This window comes from Callorhinus ursinus, unplaced genomic scaffold (genome assembly GCF_003265705.2).
Source record: "Callorhinus ursinus isolate GAN/ISIS: 27379988/994484 unplaced genomic scaffold, GSC_fseal_2.0 scaffold8, whole genome shotgun sequence".
Lineage (NCBI taxonomy): Eukaryota > Metazoa > Chordata > Mammalia > Carnivora > Otariidae > Callorhinus > Callorhinus ursinus.
Genome location: NW_027397070.1, coordinates 7,993,858 through 8,008,743, shown reverse-complemented (window position 1 = coordinate 8,008,743; position 14,886 = coordinate 7,993,858). Strand labels below are relative to the sequence as shown.

Genomic DNA, 14,886 nt, shown 5'->3' with positions numbered 1-14,886 from the left:
AAGAGGTAGTAGAAGCCAGTGTGGCATGGAATGGGAATATTTATACACAAGACATCATTGATGTTACAAGGTGGAGCTTGCCTTTAATTCATCACTGATACACTAGAGACAGAATCCAAAGGAAAAAGGGAATAAAGAATCTTTCTGAATCTGTGCTGATTCAGAAAGAAACGCATTTCAAATTAGACCTGAGGTTTAAGGCTACCATTATCACAAATTCCTAAACTTCCCCAAAAGGTGGGATTATCTCATGCAATCTTCTGTGAGGGGTGAAAATATGCATAAGTGTCACCTTCAACCCCACCATGGGTATGATAAATACATAATGCCCAAAGTAGCCTCTTTGTAGGAGAATTCTCCCATTATGATGAGTTTTTATAGTTGTGGGACAATTAAATAGGACTGACTGGCATCCTTGCTAAATGGAAACCAAGATTTTTAAAATCTAGCTGCCTTCCCTCAAGATACCACTGAGTCTCTGCCATGGCCTTTGAAAACACATCCTTAGTCTGTGAACATTATTTTGTTTGGAAAAGCTTAGGGGATGGGGCTTATTTCCCATTCCAAATTTCATGTAAAATAGGGCTAGTGCTATTATAGTCTCTTATGTCTTAGGAATTCTTTGGAATCTTGAAAAGTGAGGCTCATCAGAGATTTTGAAACTGATAGATTCAGATCCACAGGTTGTAAAGGAACTGTATCTCATCTCTCAGAGGATAGAAACTACATAGCTTATTGAAAGAATCCCAACTCCACCAAGGCTTCTAATAGAGAATCTCTCTAGCTGAAACTAAGCAGAATAAGAAGCCTGACCTTAATTTAACTTGAGACACTTGTAATTTAACTTTCAATGGCAAGATAATTTTTATTTATGCTTCAATTTTATTGGACTTAATTTGCGAATACTTTAAAAGTGGGGTACATAAGAGTGTTCAATTTCTTAATTTCCTGAGAAATTAATAATGGGAGAGAGTTTATATTCAAATTTGAGGACTCTTATTGCTGTCATTTTATTATTAAAGTATCTTTGATCTCATTGCAGAACCTTTGATAGCTATGTTAGTTAATGTAGCTGGAAAAAAATCTGGAATTAGAAATGGAATAGTGAGTGAAGGCTAAGCTGTGGATAATGGAGTGGTCTTAGAAGTTTTAAACTATTGCATGGTTTTGATCCATTTTAGAGCATTTTGGAGGCAAAACTATGCTGACCTAAAACCCCAAATGGAGCAGTGATCGCTGTTGGGGGCCAGTCTCTTGAAAATAAGGGTTGGTCTTATTCTGATATTTTGCGCTATGGGTCTCATTCCCTGGAGGACAGCTTGGTTTCTACTTTATCACTGGCTTAAAGTTACCCCAACAGGTTTAGAGAATGAAAAGCTCAGCAGAGTTGGATGTGGGAACATTTGTTTATCTTTCCTCACATTTCCTTTTATGTGGAGGGACGCCTATTAGTGCAACACTCTTGGCTTCTCCTACTTCACTTCCTCCTGATGCTGATGCACTGAGTTCAGCTTGGCGATTTGACTTTGGAACGTGCAGTTCCAGCCCAGCCCTCTCCTCCCACCTTCTCTGTAGCCCTGTACAAGTGGGAAGTTTGCTTTGAGTTATGTTCCTCAGTGCTCTCAATTTGATAGCAGCAGAGTCCATGTGGAGGGCCAATGATGTTTGGCACCAACCGTCTTGTTCTGAGGTTTTAGCCATAATGCTGATACTTATATTTGACCTACTCCTATATGTCTCTAAAGTGGTTTAAAATTCAGAACAGAAGAAAAGGATTCCAATTTATGAACCTCTTCAACTTCCAAAAGATCTTTTCCTTTAGAAAGGGAATAAAGGAGGTAGGAATTGAAAACTGCACCTTTACCACCCAAATTTCAGCTTTCCTTGAACCTTTTGCTCCTAGCTGCCTCCTCCACAGGTACCCCTCAGTTTCCTGAGGGCATGCTGGGTGCTATCCCTCTATCATAGCTGGCCTCTGCATATGTTAACTTATTCTGGCCAGAGGCAAAAAATAGTTCTTTTTTAAATTAGCTAAGGAGAGGTTAGCCCTTTTGTCCAAAGCAGCCTTTACTTAGGGCCAGGAATCCAGGGGCAGGAGGCATCTTTAAAGACACAAATAGGTTAAAATACATTTCTGATCCTAATAAAAAAGAAATTGATGTTTAGACAAAATTGACTTTGGCTGGCACGGGTCCCTTTTTCTCACTTCACTCCATTTTTTGTAAGGAAATGGATTCTGTAGAAAACGATTCAAACTTCCAGTCCTTTAGATTTATATTAGTATTGTTTCTAAGTCTGGTGGGTTTTAAATCCTTTTAATACTTGCTTCTCTGTCTTCTATAAGTGAGGTAAGTGCAGTCATGGAGACACGTACAGTACTTTATTCTTGGGGAACGGTTTCCAGTATCCCATCAATACAGGTATGAGTCCTACCACACATAAAGACCCTTCCTTCATGCTAGGCTCTCTTCCCTCCATAAATCGGCTGTACACGTCTCCATCATGTCAGTCCTCTGAGCTGTATATCCTGCAATGATGGGCTATTTCAGCTTCCTGTCTCTTCTTCCCCATTTAATCCAGAACAAGGGTAATCACAACCTTAGGATAATGAGCGAACACCCAATTATATCCTCCATGCCAGGGATTCTACTGTTGAGAAAATGGAGGAAGTGCTCTGGTTCTTATCTGTTCCCTCAGGGAATTGTTCTTCTATATTTCCACTACTAAGTGACATGCACAGAGGTGTTCAATAGAGTAGATACCATTAATAAACTAGTGTCAGGATATACGCCAACATGGCTTTTGAGATGCTCCCTAACCGTTGAGTGAGCAAACTAAATGAGTATCCTAGGTATACAAGGCATAATTTCAGAAGGGGCCTCACCTGTACCAACTTTGCTGTTAGCCAACTGATGACTTAAGGTAGTCACTAAACGACTTTGAGTTTCAGTTTTCCAATATGTTTTTTAAAAATGATAATAATATCTACTTGAATATGTGATGTTAAAGTAACCACAAATATAAAAGTGATTGAAAAGTTGAAAGGATTTTAGGAATATTAGGCATCTGAACTGTAGTATTACATATGGTATTAATTATGGTAGTATTACCATAGCCATGGAAGACTAAGGCCTTCAATGATGGGTGTTTGGTGAATGTGCTTTTTGTGAATCCTCTATTATACTGAGTGTAGCACTGGACACAAAACAGGCACTCTAAAATACCTCTTGGTATGTTTATCATCTTAGAACTATCTAAAGGATCCAGCTTTTCACAAGATCCAGTATACCTTTCTAAACATGAACATGTGGTCCTTGGATAAACCTTTTTTCTTAATGTTGATAGTGAGTAGAATAGTCAAATCCATGTGTTTAAGCTCAATTTATGATTCTGCACAGCTGGACACTGCTTTGACTCCTCTTTCTTACAGGGAAGAGTGGGCCCATAACAAGCCTTTCCCTAGATCGGTATTTCTCAAATTCATTAAAATTCTTATTCAGTATGTTGAGTTTGGGACCCGAGATACTGCATTTCTAACAAGCTCCCAATTGATGATGATACTGTTTGTCTGCAGACATCAGTTTTTGTGGCAAGGCAAGACTATCAGAGGAAATGGGCAGGAATGTTATAGTTATCTACAAAACTTCATGAAAATAATGGGAAAAAAAGAGATATTCATTGTTCAGATTTGAAGCATTCTTTGTAAATCTTAGCAGCTGGAAAGAGTTGAATGAATATGATGACATTTTCTTGCCTATTGAGATCACTTAGTTGGTAAATAGGAAGAATTCCCTCTCAACATTGTTGTCATTGTTATGGTCACTGTCTTCATCATGAAAACATCTCTTTGGAGCATATCATTAATGATTGATTCTGCTATGCATCCTGTCCAAAGTCTACCATACAGTTTGTGTCAGAAAGGCCACGTTGTAATATCAGCTTTGAGTAGATAATGATATTCAATCCATTAGTTTCTATCTTATATGCATGCAACTAGTACAAGAGTCAAGAATAAAACAAAGTATTTATCTCCTCTCTGGTGGTAGGTAGGAGAAAGCCAATAGAATCAGAACACCCATTAACTTTTAGCATTTTCTTTATTCTCTATTTTCATGATCATAATAGATGAATGTGGTGTAATGACCATCAAGAACAAGATAAAATAAAATATCCCTAGTATTGAGGGCTCCGCTTTTTATAATGAAAATAATGACAATAGGAACTCATTTAAATTGGGTCAATTGAGATTGGGTGAATTTGAAAGAATATAAGATATAAAGTATGACATGTTTTTAAAGTGTATTTCAGATATCCACAATAATGAGAATGAAGCTCAAGAGCATTTTAATGAATAAAAAAGAATACAATTGATTAATCATTTGACATTGTAAATAAATTCTTCTAAAATGGTTTGAGGGTATCAGAAAATTGTTCATTAAAGTCACTATTTTATTGCTTTTTTTCACCATTATCATGTATGTAAACATTTTGTTTAAAAATAAATTGAGTCAAACTAAAAAAAAAAAAATCCTAGTCCTTCTATATATGCCATATGATGGAGCTGAAAATAATGAAGTTTTACTGGCATTGCAGTTTGCTTTTCTGTTTGGCTAAAGTTCTTTTGGCAGTAGGCTCCTGAACATATGCTTTGGTTATATTTTGACCAAGTCAAGAGACCATTTTTAGGTGGCATAAGAATATGCATGGTTCACTTTACTTCCATTTAATGCAAGTAAATTTCCATTGCTTTCCTAGTTTCCCAGTGTTGTTTAGAAGCAGGCGATGGTATCCTCACAGATGCTTGCATTCTGAGGTTCTTGTCTATAGGTGGAGCCGCCTATCTGGGGTTTGATGAAAACTCTTTCACTGATGATTCTATTTTCACATTTTTTTTAATAATCTCCCAATTAACTGCTTCAATATGTTTATGAAATTTCTAACCTGATAATACCAACAGGCGTAACATTTGGTGGAGATATTTTGATGTGAGCGGAGCTGGTAGTGGTAATACAGCAATAATTGCCGGCTCATTTACGGACTATTTAGGTCGTGCAGTGAGCCAGATGAGAACAGCTAATGAGCACAGCTTCTTGCTGTAATTAGTCGAACAGTGGTGGCTCACAGATGATTTACAGTTTGCAAAAAAATCTGTGTATTTACTGAAGTGCTTATGTATTCTGTAAAGTTGTGACAAAGTAACAACTTGGGGATGCTGTGCTTTCTGCTCCCACATATTCTTCAGAGAGATTAAACAATAATGCGATCAGCACCCACAGCTTTGGCGGCGAGTGGCGCAAGTGATAGGCAGCTTCAGGTTTTCCCTTTGCCTGTTTCTCACCCAGTATTTCTTTCACATTCCCACAGTTTCTTTCACATGCCTAACAATGTGGTAGGTACAGCGAAGCATCTCCACAGATTTTCCGTGAAGTCTGCCATGAAGTGAGATTGTTGGGAGTCTTCTTACGGCTTTCCTCTTGGTAGTCAGATTTTTAAAGTCCCAAGCAGCTGGAATAAATAGGCTCAAATAGCTGTAGAATATAGTGGCCTGTCTTTAAAAGGTCGATTCTTCATTTTGGAGAGGACTGAGGCCAGAGAGCTATAGCACTCAGAAAGCAAACACTATAGCAAACAGAAAGTGAACCAATTATTACAGATTTTGGAGGCATCTCACTTTGGAAAATATTCTGTAGGAAAAGAAAAGTTGGTCTGAGGCTGCCCTTGGTTTTGGAATTATGCCAGAGGCATGATTTTAAATCCCTGTGAATGATTAGCTCTCAAGAAAAGACGGTTCTTCCACTTGTCTTAAAATTTTTTTTTCTACAGGTAAAAAAAAATATTGTTGTGGGTTTCTTTTTCTTTATATTTTTTCTTAATTTCTCTTCTTGCAATGAGGCTAATTTCTTTTTATTCTAATCTTTGTACAAATAAAGTTGCTAATGTATCAGGTCAAACTGAAATGTTGTCACACCAATTGACCACCACACTCTTTGATCAGTGTGGCAGCCAGAATGGACTGTCGTGTAGAAAAATCCCTCTGAAGGCAAAAGGGTGTTTTCTTTTGGAATCAGTCTGATGGGCATTAAAAAAAAAGAAAGAAAGAAAGAAAGAAAAAGAAAAGAAAGGAAGGAAAAAAGGAAGAAAGAAAGGAAACCAGATCTATGGAAGCATTTAGTAAATCAGAGAAAGCCATTAGAGAGGATGAAAATAGCTTGGCTATCTTTGAATTTGTTTTAAGGTGGATTTTTTTGGTTACTTGCAACAAAAATCTTGCTGAAGGATACAGTTCCAAAAAGTTATTGTCATAAATCTGAAACAGCTATATACCAATGACAGCCCACACCATCTCTTGATGATGAACAGTTGATATATTTAGCCCTTACTTAGATTTGTTTTGGAGTCAGAAGCATATAAACATAAGGGTTGTGATCTTGTTTGTAATTGGTAAATACCATTTAAAAGAAACTGCATAACCAGAGAGTATCTTAAGGAGTAATAATAAGTTTTTATTGTCAGGATTGGGCGAAATTAGGAGTAAGGAACTTAGAATGATGACTGCTAGGCCTCTGCTTCTCCGCTGTGAGTTAGAGGGACTTACATACTAACCCACAAACCAACAAAGTCAGTTTTACCCTTTATGCTCTTCTACCCTTACGTGGTTTTGTGTCTTGATGTCCTTTCTACCTGGTTGCTTGCATTAATTTCTATCAGTGAATCAACAATGAAAATATCCGTCCTCACATCATGTTCTGCCAGAGAGCAGTCTGTGGTTTTTTTAATAAGTATTAACTGATAACTAACTTAGGACAAGTTCATTCTGGAAACTTTACAAGACACATAATGGTATAAGTATAGTGGAAAAGTCAAAAGGATATTAACATTTCTGTTGGTAAGAGACTGTCAAGTGCTCCTTTTAACGAAGTGTGCTTGTTTTGACGGCCTAATGGTACTTATTTTCTTATTTACAAAGGCAACCTTCTGTCACCTCCTTTCCTCACACCAGGAAAAAGGAAGCAATAATGCATTGAGATTAAGAGACATCTGGTCCAGCTTCTTAACCGAAATATGGAACTACAGGCGGTGCTCTAAACCCCAAGGAATGGAAATGTTAGGTAGAAGCTAGGTGTGAGCAGTGTAAGGAACACCCGAGGCAGAGTTCCATTCCCTTGAAGGGAAATGATAGAGACCGGAGCTGGAGGCAAGGACAGTGATAAATAAGCTATACTTTAAAACCCCAGGGGCAATCATCCTGACCTTGTGGCTTCCAAGACCTTGGGGCTGACAGATCAAGAGCCACAGGTGCATCACAGATCTGTACTTCTGAAACAAATAACGCAACATATTTTAAGAAAAAAGAAAAAGAAGAAGATAACAGGAGAGGAAGAAAAGGGGAGTATGTCAGAGGGGGAGACGAACCATGAGACATGATGGACTCTGAAAAACAAACTGAGGGTTCTAGAGGGGAGGGGGGGAGGGGGATGGGTTATCCTGGTGATGGGTATTGAGGAGGGCACGTTCTGCATGGAGCACTGGGTGTTATGAACAAACAATGAATCATGGAACACTGCACCAAAAACTAATGATGTAATATATGGTGATTAACATAACAATAAAAAAAATTAAAAAAAAAAAAAGAGCCACAGGTGCAGAGCAAGCCTCTCTTCTACCTCTGATCCAGGGTAACCTTTAGTTTCATTATAAAGCATTTGTATTATAATGTCCACTGCCCGCCCCCCCAGTCCCCATGCTGCCTTGATGGTTCAGGTCCAAACACTGTAGGGTCAAAAACTGGCCCTCCCAACCTGTGGGAGGAATTTCCCAAATAATTGGAAGCAGCCTCCATTAGAGACCACCCCAGTGTATGCCACAGCTCCTCCCAGCCCAGAGAGACCCAATAATATCCAATCCTAAAACAGCATAGGAGCTGGTTCCACCTTGCAGAACCTGCCCACTCTCCCACCCTGAGAGTGTACTTTGTTTTAATAAACTGCTTGGTGTTTGCTACTTTCCTTCTGGTTGTCTATTTTTGATCAAGCACTGGTCCCCACATAGATCTTCTCGTGAGGAATCCAAGGAGAGAGACCTCCATTCATAGAACACAGACTTTCCCACTGGTAACAGAAATCCTATGCTTGAAGCAGGGAAACCCTCACTTTTCCTCATCTGTAAAATGTAGACAATACTAGCTACTGTGAAAAATTAGGGAAAATTGAATACCTAGTATAATGCCTAGTATATAGTAGATATTCAATAAAACGTAGCCATTATTCTCATTAGTAATAATTATTATAATTTATGTAACTTGCTAGAAAAACTAGTCACTGTCAAAAAATTGCTGAAGTGTACCTTTATGACACTGATGTTCATTTAAATCATTCAATCATTCTTTAAAATAGGTTCTTTAACAAAATGCATGTGGACAGAGGGTATACCATTAGAAAGACATGTTAATCGGTGACCTCTATGTGAGGAGAAATGTGATTCACACCTGAGGGACTATCTACAACTCATAAAAGTAATGGTGAAAATGTCTAAGAAAATTTTCTACTACACTAATTTCTCAGTATTCACTTTTGTTTGTCTTTTCTGACATTTTGCTTAAAAGTGAGGGTTAAACTTTACACTATTCTTTTTAAAAGAAAAGTATGCAGTAGCTAACTTTCAACTGTTTATCATCTATATGTTCTTATCCCTTAGGCTCTTGTTACATACTGCATATTTCTCTATTTGCATTGTTACCCAGAAAACATAGTGCTATATTAAGATTCTATTGCCCCAATTAATAATTGTTGAAAAAAATAATTTTTGAATAGGTCTGGCAAAAAATTTGACAGGGAGAGAATTTTTTCTTTAAAATCACAGTAATTATTAAACACAAACTTGATTATAACCCTTACAGGCAGTTACTTATTGAAATTAAACTTAATATGTGAACTTCTTGTACAAAATCCCCTTGGACGTTCTCGATTGTTGTGTAAAACAAAATTATTTTTCTCTTCATGAGTCTTCTAAAAGTCTGAGAGTCCACTGTGTAATCATGTTAAATGTGGCCTCTTGAGGAAATGGCATACATACACATATATACACACACACCCACACCCCACAGTAAACACAGTTATGGAGTCTGAGAAAATTAACTAAACTTGTAGAATATGAGACTGTAACAAGTTCATTAAAAATGAAAAAAATTAATCTTCACATACTAGGATTTTAAAATTATTTCAAAGAGATAATTTTTAAATGCTTGTCAGTGACCATAGAATAGTTAATCTATATGGGAGATGATAAATTTTAAAAATGGTGGCAATAAAATGTATGAAAAATACTTGCAATTTTTATCAAAAAAATTTTGAAAGTGAGATACCATTTTGTACCTAGAAGATTGGCAAAAACTATAGAAAATGAATATGAATTTATGTAAGTGTGTAGAAATGAATACTTCTATACTTTTGCAGCTTCATTAAAACATGTTATTGTAAAATAAACTGCACATATTTAAATATACAATTTGATGAGTTTTAACATACCTGTCACACTTGGGAAACCATTATCATATCAAATTAATGAATATATCCATCATCCCCAAGAGGTTTCTTGTGCCCTTTTGTAATTGATCCATCTCTCCTCTCCTGTCTTCCTAGGCAATTGGTGATTTGTTTTCTGTCATTGTAAATTAGGTAACATTTAGTGAAATTTTGTTTAAAGATAGTTATAGAGTATATACTCACTTATTGTCTCACTTGTATCACTCAATATAATTATTTTAAGAGTCACCCATGTTATGCGTATCAATAGTTTATTCCTTTTTATTGCTGAGTAGTATTCCATTGTATGGCAGTTTCACAATTTGTTTTCATTTGATGGTGGACATTTGAATGTTGTTTTTTTTTTTTGAAGCTGAGCTACATAGAGCTGTTCTGAATATTAGTGTACAAATCTTTATATTGACATATGTTTTCATTTCTTAGATAAATACATCATAGTGGAACAGATAGGTCATAATGTAACATACTGTAACTTCCCTCCCCCCCAGTTTTATTAAAACATCATTGACATTCATTGTGTATAAGTTTAAGGCTTACAACATGATGGTTTGATATCCATATGTTGTTAAATGATTATCACAATAAGTCCAGATAACATTCATCTCTATAGATACCATACAAAGAAAACAAAGAGAAAAAAATCTGCTTGTGATGAAAAGTGTTATGATTTACTCTTTTTTTTAAATAATTTTATTTATTTGAGAGAGAGAAGGCACAAGCAAGGGGCAGGGATGGAGAAGCAGGCTCCCCCCTGAGCAAGGACCCCAACGCGGGGCTTGATCCCAGGACACTGGGATCATGACCTGAGCTGAAGGCAGACTCTTAACCTACTGAGCCACCCAGGCGCCCCTGGATTTACTCTTTTAATAACTTTCCTGTATATACTGCAGCAGTGTTAGCTACAGTCATCATGTTGTACATTACATCCCTAGTACTTATTTATCTTATAACTGGAAATTTGTACTTTTGACCACCTTGCTCTAATTCCCCTTCCCCCAATCCTCAGCCTCTGGTAACCGCATGTTTGATCACTTCTTCTATGAGTTTGATTTTTTATTCATTCATTCATTCATTTATTCATTCATTTATTTTTTAGATTACACATGTAAGTGATATCATACAGTACTTGTCTTTCTCCATCTGACTTATTTCATTTAGCATAATACTTTCACAAATGTTCTCACAAATAATAAGATTTCCTCATTTTGTATGGCTGAATAGTATTCCATTATGTGTGTGTGTGTGTGTGTGTGTGTGTGTGTGTGTGTGTGTGTGTGTGTGTGTGTTTATACCACACCTTCTTTATCCATTCATCCATCAGTGGCACTTAGGTTGTTTCCAAATCTTAACTATTATAAATAATGCTGTTATGAACATGGAGGTGCAGATATCTTTTTGAATTAGTGTTTTTGTTTTCTTTGGGTATATTTCCAGAAGTGTAATTGTTGGACCATATTGTAGTTCTCCTTTTATTTTTTTGAGGATCCTTCATCCTGTTTTCTGTAGTGGCTATACCAATTTACAATTCTGCCAACAGTGCACAAAAGGGCTCCCATAGCCACGCTAACATTTGTTATCTCTCATCTTTTTAGTGATGGCTATTCCAACAGGCATGAGGTGATATCCTAATGTGGTTTTAATCTACATTTTTCTAATGACTAGTGATGTTGAGCATTTTTTCTTATGTACTTGTTGGCTTTATATATATATATATATATTTTAGAAAAAGGTCAATTCAGGTCTTTTGCCCCCCCTTTTAATTGGTTTGTGTGTGTGTGTGTGTGTGTGTGTGTGTGTGTGTGTGTGTGTGTGTTGCTATTGAGTTGTATAAGTTCTTTATATATTTCACATATTAACCCCTTACCAGATATGTAGTTTGCAAATATTTTTTCATTCTGTAGGTTGTCGTTGTACTTAATTGATGGTATCTTTTGCTGTACAAGAGCTTTTTAGTTTGATGTCCCACTTGTTTTTTTTTTTAAAGATTTTATTTTTATTTATTTGAGAGAGAGAGAATGAGAGATAGTTTTTGATTGTGTTGCTTGTACTTCAGGTTTCATATTAACAAAGATCATTTCCAAGACCCATGTCAAGGAACTTTATTCCTTTGTTTTCTAGGAGTTTCATAGTTTCAGACTTATAGTTAAATCTTTAATCCATTTTGAGTTAATTTTTGTGAGTGGTGTTAGATAGGGGTCCAGTTTCATTCTTTTACATGTGAATATCCATTTACCCCAGCACCATTTATTGAAGAGACTGTCTTTTCTCCATTGAGTATTCTTGGCTCCCTTGTCAAATATCAGTTGGCCATATATGCTTGGGTTTATTTTGGGCTTCTCAATCCTGTTCCCTTGGTCTGTGTGTCTGTTTTAATGCCAGTGCCATCTGTTTTGAATACTATAGCTTCATAGTATAGCTTGAGATAAAGGAGTATGATGTCTTTTGCTTTGTTCTTCTTAGAATTTCTTTGGCTATTCAGGGTCTTTCATGGTTCATATAAATTTTAGGAGTGGTTTTTCTACTTCTGTAAAAAATGCCATTAGAATCTTGATAGTAATTGCATTGAATCAGTAGATAGCTTTTGGTAATATTGGCATTTTAACAACATTAGTTCTTCCAATCCATGAACACAGGATATCTTTCCATTTATTTGTGTTTTCTTTAATTTCTTTTTATGAAAGTCTTAGAGTTTTCAGACTAGAGATCTTTCACTTCCTCAGTTAAATTTATGCCTAAGTATTTTATTGTTTTTGATGCCATTGTGAATGAAATTGATTTCTTTATTTTTCAGAAAATTCATTGTTGGTGTATAGAAATATTATTGATTTTTGTATGTTAATTTTGTATACTGCAACTTTACTGAATTTATTGATTAGATCTAATAATTTTTTGGTTGACGTTTTAGGATTTTCTATGAATAAAATCATGTCATCTGCAAATAGAGACAACTTTGCTTTTTCTTTTGCAAATCTGATACTTTTTGTCTGATTGCTCTAGCTAGGACTTTCAGTACTATGTTGAATAGGGAGTGGTGAGAGTGGGTACCTTTGTCTTGTTCCTGATCTTAGAGGAAAAACTTTTGGTTCTTTACCATTTAGTATAATATTAGCTATGGGCTTGTCATATCTGATCTTTATTATGTTGACAGATGTTTTTCCTATTCCTAATTCGTTAAGAGTTTTTATCATGAGTGGATGTTGAATTTTGTCAGATAATCATATGATTGTCTTTCATTCTATTAATGGGATGTATCACATTGATTGATCTGTGTATATTGAGCCATTATTGCATCCTAGGAATAAATCCCACTTGATCATAGTGAATGGTTCTTTTAATGTGCTGCTGGATTTGATTTGCTGGTATTTTATTGAAAATTTTGCATCTATTTTTATCAGGGATATTGGCCTGTACTTTTCTTTTCTAGTAGTGTCTTTTTCTAATCTTGGTGCAAGGGTAATGCTGCCTCATAAAATGAATTTTGGAGTGTTTCTTCTTCTTTGATTTTTTAGGGAGCGTATCAGGATTAGTGTTAATTATTCTTTAAATGTTTGGTAAAATTTACCAGCGAAGACATCTAGTCCTGGGCTTTTCTCCATTGAGAGATTTTTGGTTACTGATTTAACCTTTGTTCTAGTAATTGATCTACTCATATATTCTATCTCTTCCTGATTTCATCTAGGTAAGTTGTATGTTTTAAATAATTTTTCTATTTCTTGTAGATTGTCCAGTTTGTTGGCATATAGTTGTTCATAGACATCTCCTATGATCCTTTGTTCTTCTGTGGTATCAGTTTTAATGTCTCTTTTTTCATTTATAATTTTGTTGACTTGGGTCTTCTCTCTTTTTTTTCTTGGTTAGTCTAGCTAAAGATTTGTCAATTTTATCTTTTCAAAGAAACAACTCTTAGTTTGGTTAATCTTTTCTATTGTTTTTCAGTTCTCTATTTCATTTATCTTTGCTCTAATCTGTATTATTTCCAGTCTTCTGCCAACTTTGGGCTTGGCTTGTTCTTGTTTTAGTTCCTTAATGCATAGAGTTAGATTGCTGTCTATTTGGAATCTTTCATGTTTCCTTTTTTAAAAATTAAAAAAAATTTTTTTATTAACGTATAATGTATTATTTGTTTCAGGGGTACAGGTCTATGATTCATCACTCTTAAATAATTCACAGCACTTACCATAGTATATATCCTCCCCAGGGTCCATCACCCAGCCACCCCACCCCTCCCACCCCCTCCACTCCAGCAACCCTCAGTTCTTTTTTGAAAAGAAAATGTGTTCCATGTGTATTAGCTTTATAATTCAACATCTGTATACATACGTTACAAAGTGATTACCACCACAAGTCTAGTTACTATCCATCACCATTTAGTTGATCCCTTTCACCCATTTTTCCCACTCCCCAAACCCCTTCCCTCTGGTAGCCACTAGTCTGTAACTATGAGTTTTTTAGTTTTCATTTTTGTTCATTTGTTCTGTTTTTTTTCTCATGTGTCAGTACTTTTAATGTTGTGTACATCAAATTATAGTAAAAAGATGACTATAAACAACATGCAGTCCCTCTATTTTCATGAACAGCACAAGAGATTACAGTAAACCGAGTTTATATTCCACCATCAAGTGTGGTTCTCCCATTAGTTCACTTTGTGATGGGTCATTAAGAATATCTTCAAATCCAGTAGTCTCATCATTACCCCTCAAGATACCCAGTGAAAGGTTTGAACTTGGAAGAAATGGAAGACGCTGCACCTGCTGCACTGCCTTGAACTCCATTTGTAATTTTAGTGGAGCAAACAGACCCTGGATGTTCCTTAGTGTGGAAAAATTCATTTTATCTTGGTTGAGCTGGAAATTTTTTTCTGATAATTCAAGAGGATGACTGGGCAAAAGTTCATTTTTTACACAAGGAAGGCCTTTTCGAAGAAGATCATGACTTTCAAAAGGTCCACTTGCTGAAAGTTCAGTAACTAGAATACTGTCCTTTAACTGAGATCCGAGTCCTCTGGCATTCATCTTCACTTACTCTGTGAATAGCCTCTCAGCCTCGTTACTGTCAGCTGGCCCATTTGTTCTGTTTTTTAAATCCCACATATGAGTAAAATCCTATGGTATTTGTCTATCTCTCTGTCTGACATATTTTGCTCAGCATAATACCCTCAAGGCCCAACCATAATGTTGCAAATGAAAAATTTCCCATTTTTTATGACCAACTAATATTCCATTGTATAAATATACCACATCTTCTTTATCCATTCATATCAGAGGACACTTAGGTTGTTTCCATAGCTTGGTCATTGTAAATAATTCTGCAATGAACATGGGGGTGTATATATCTTTTCAAATTA

At 35.9% G+C, this 14,886-nt stretch overlaps 1 pseudogene; it reads right to left on the bottom strand.

Annotated features, from left to right (window-relative positions):
• Positions 1-14,037: 14,037 nt before the first annotated feature.
• Positions 14,038-14,554, bottom strand: LOC112821836 (proteasome maturation protein pseudogene; annotated as a pseudogene).
• Between the last annotated feature and the right edge of the window lie 332 nt (positions 14,555-14,886).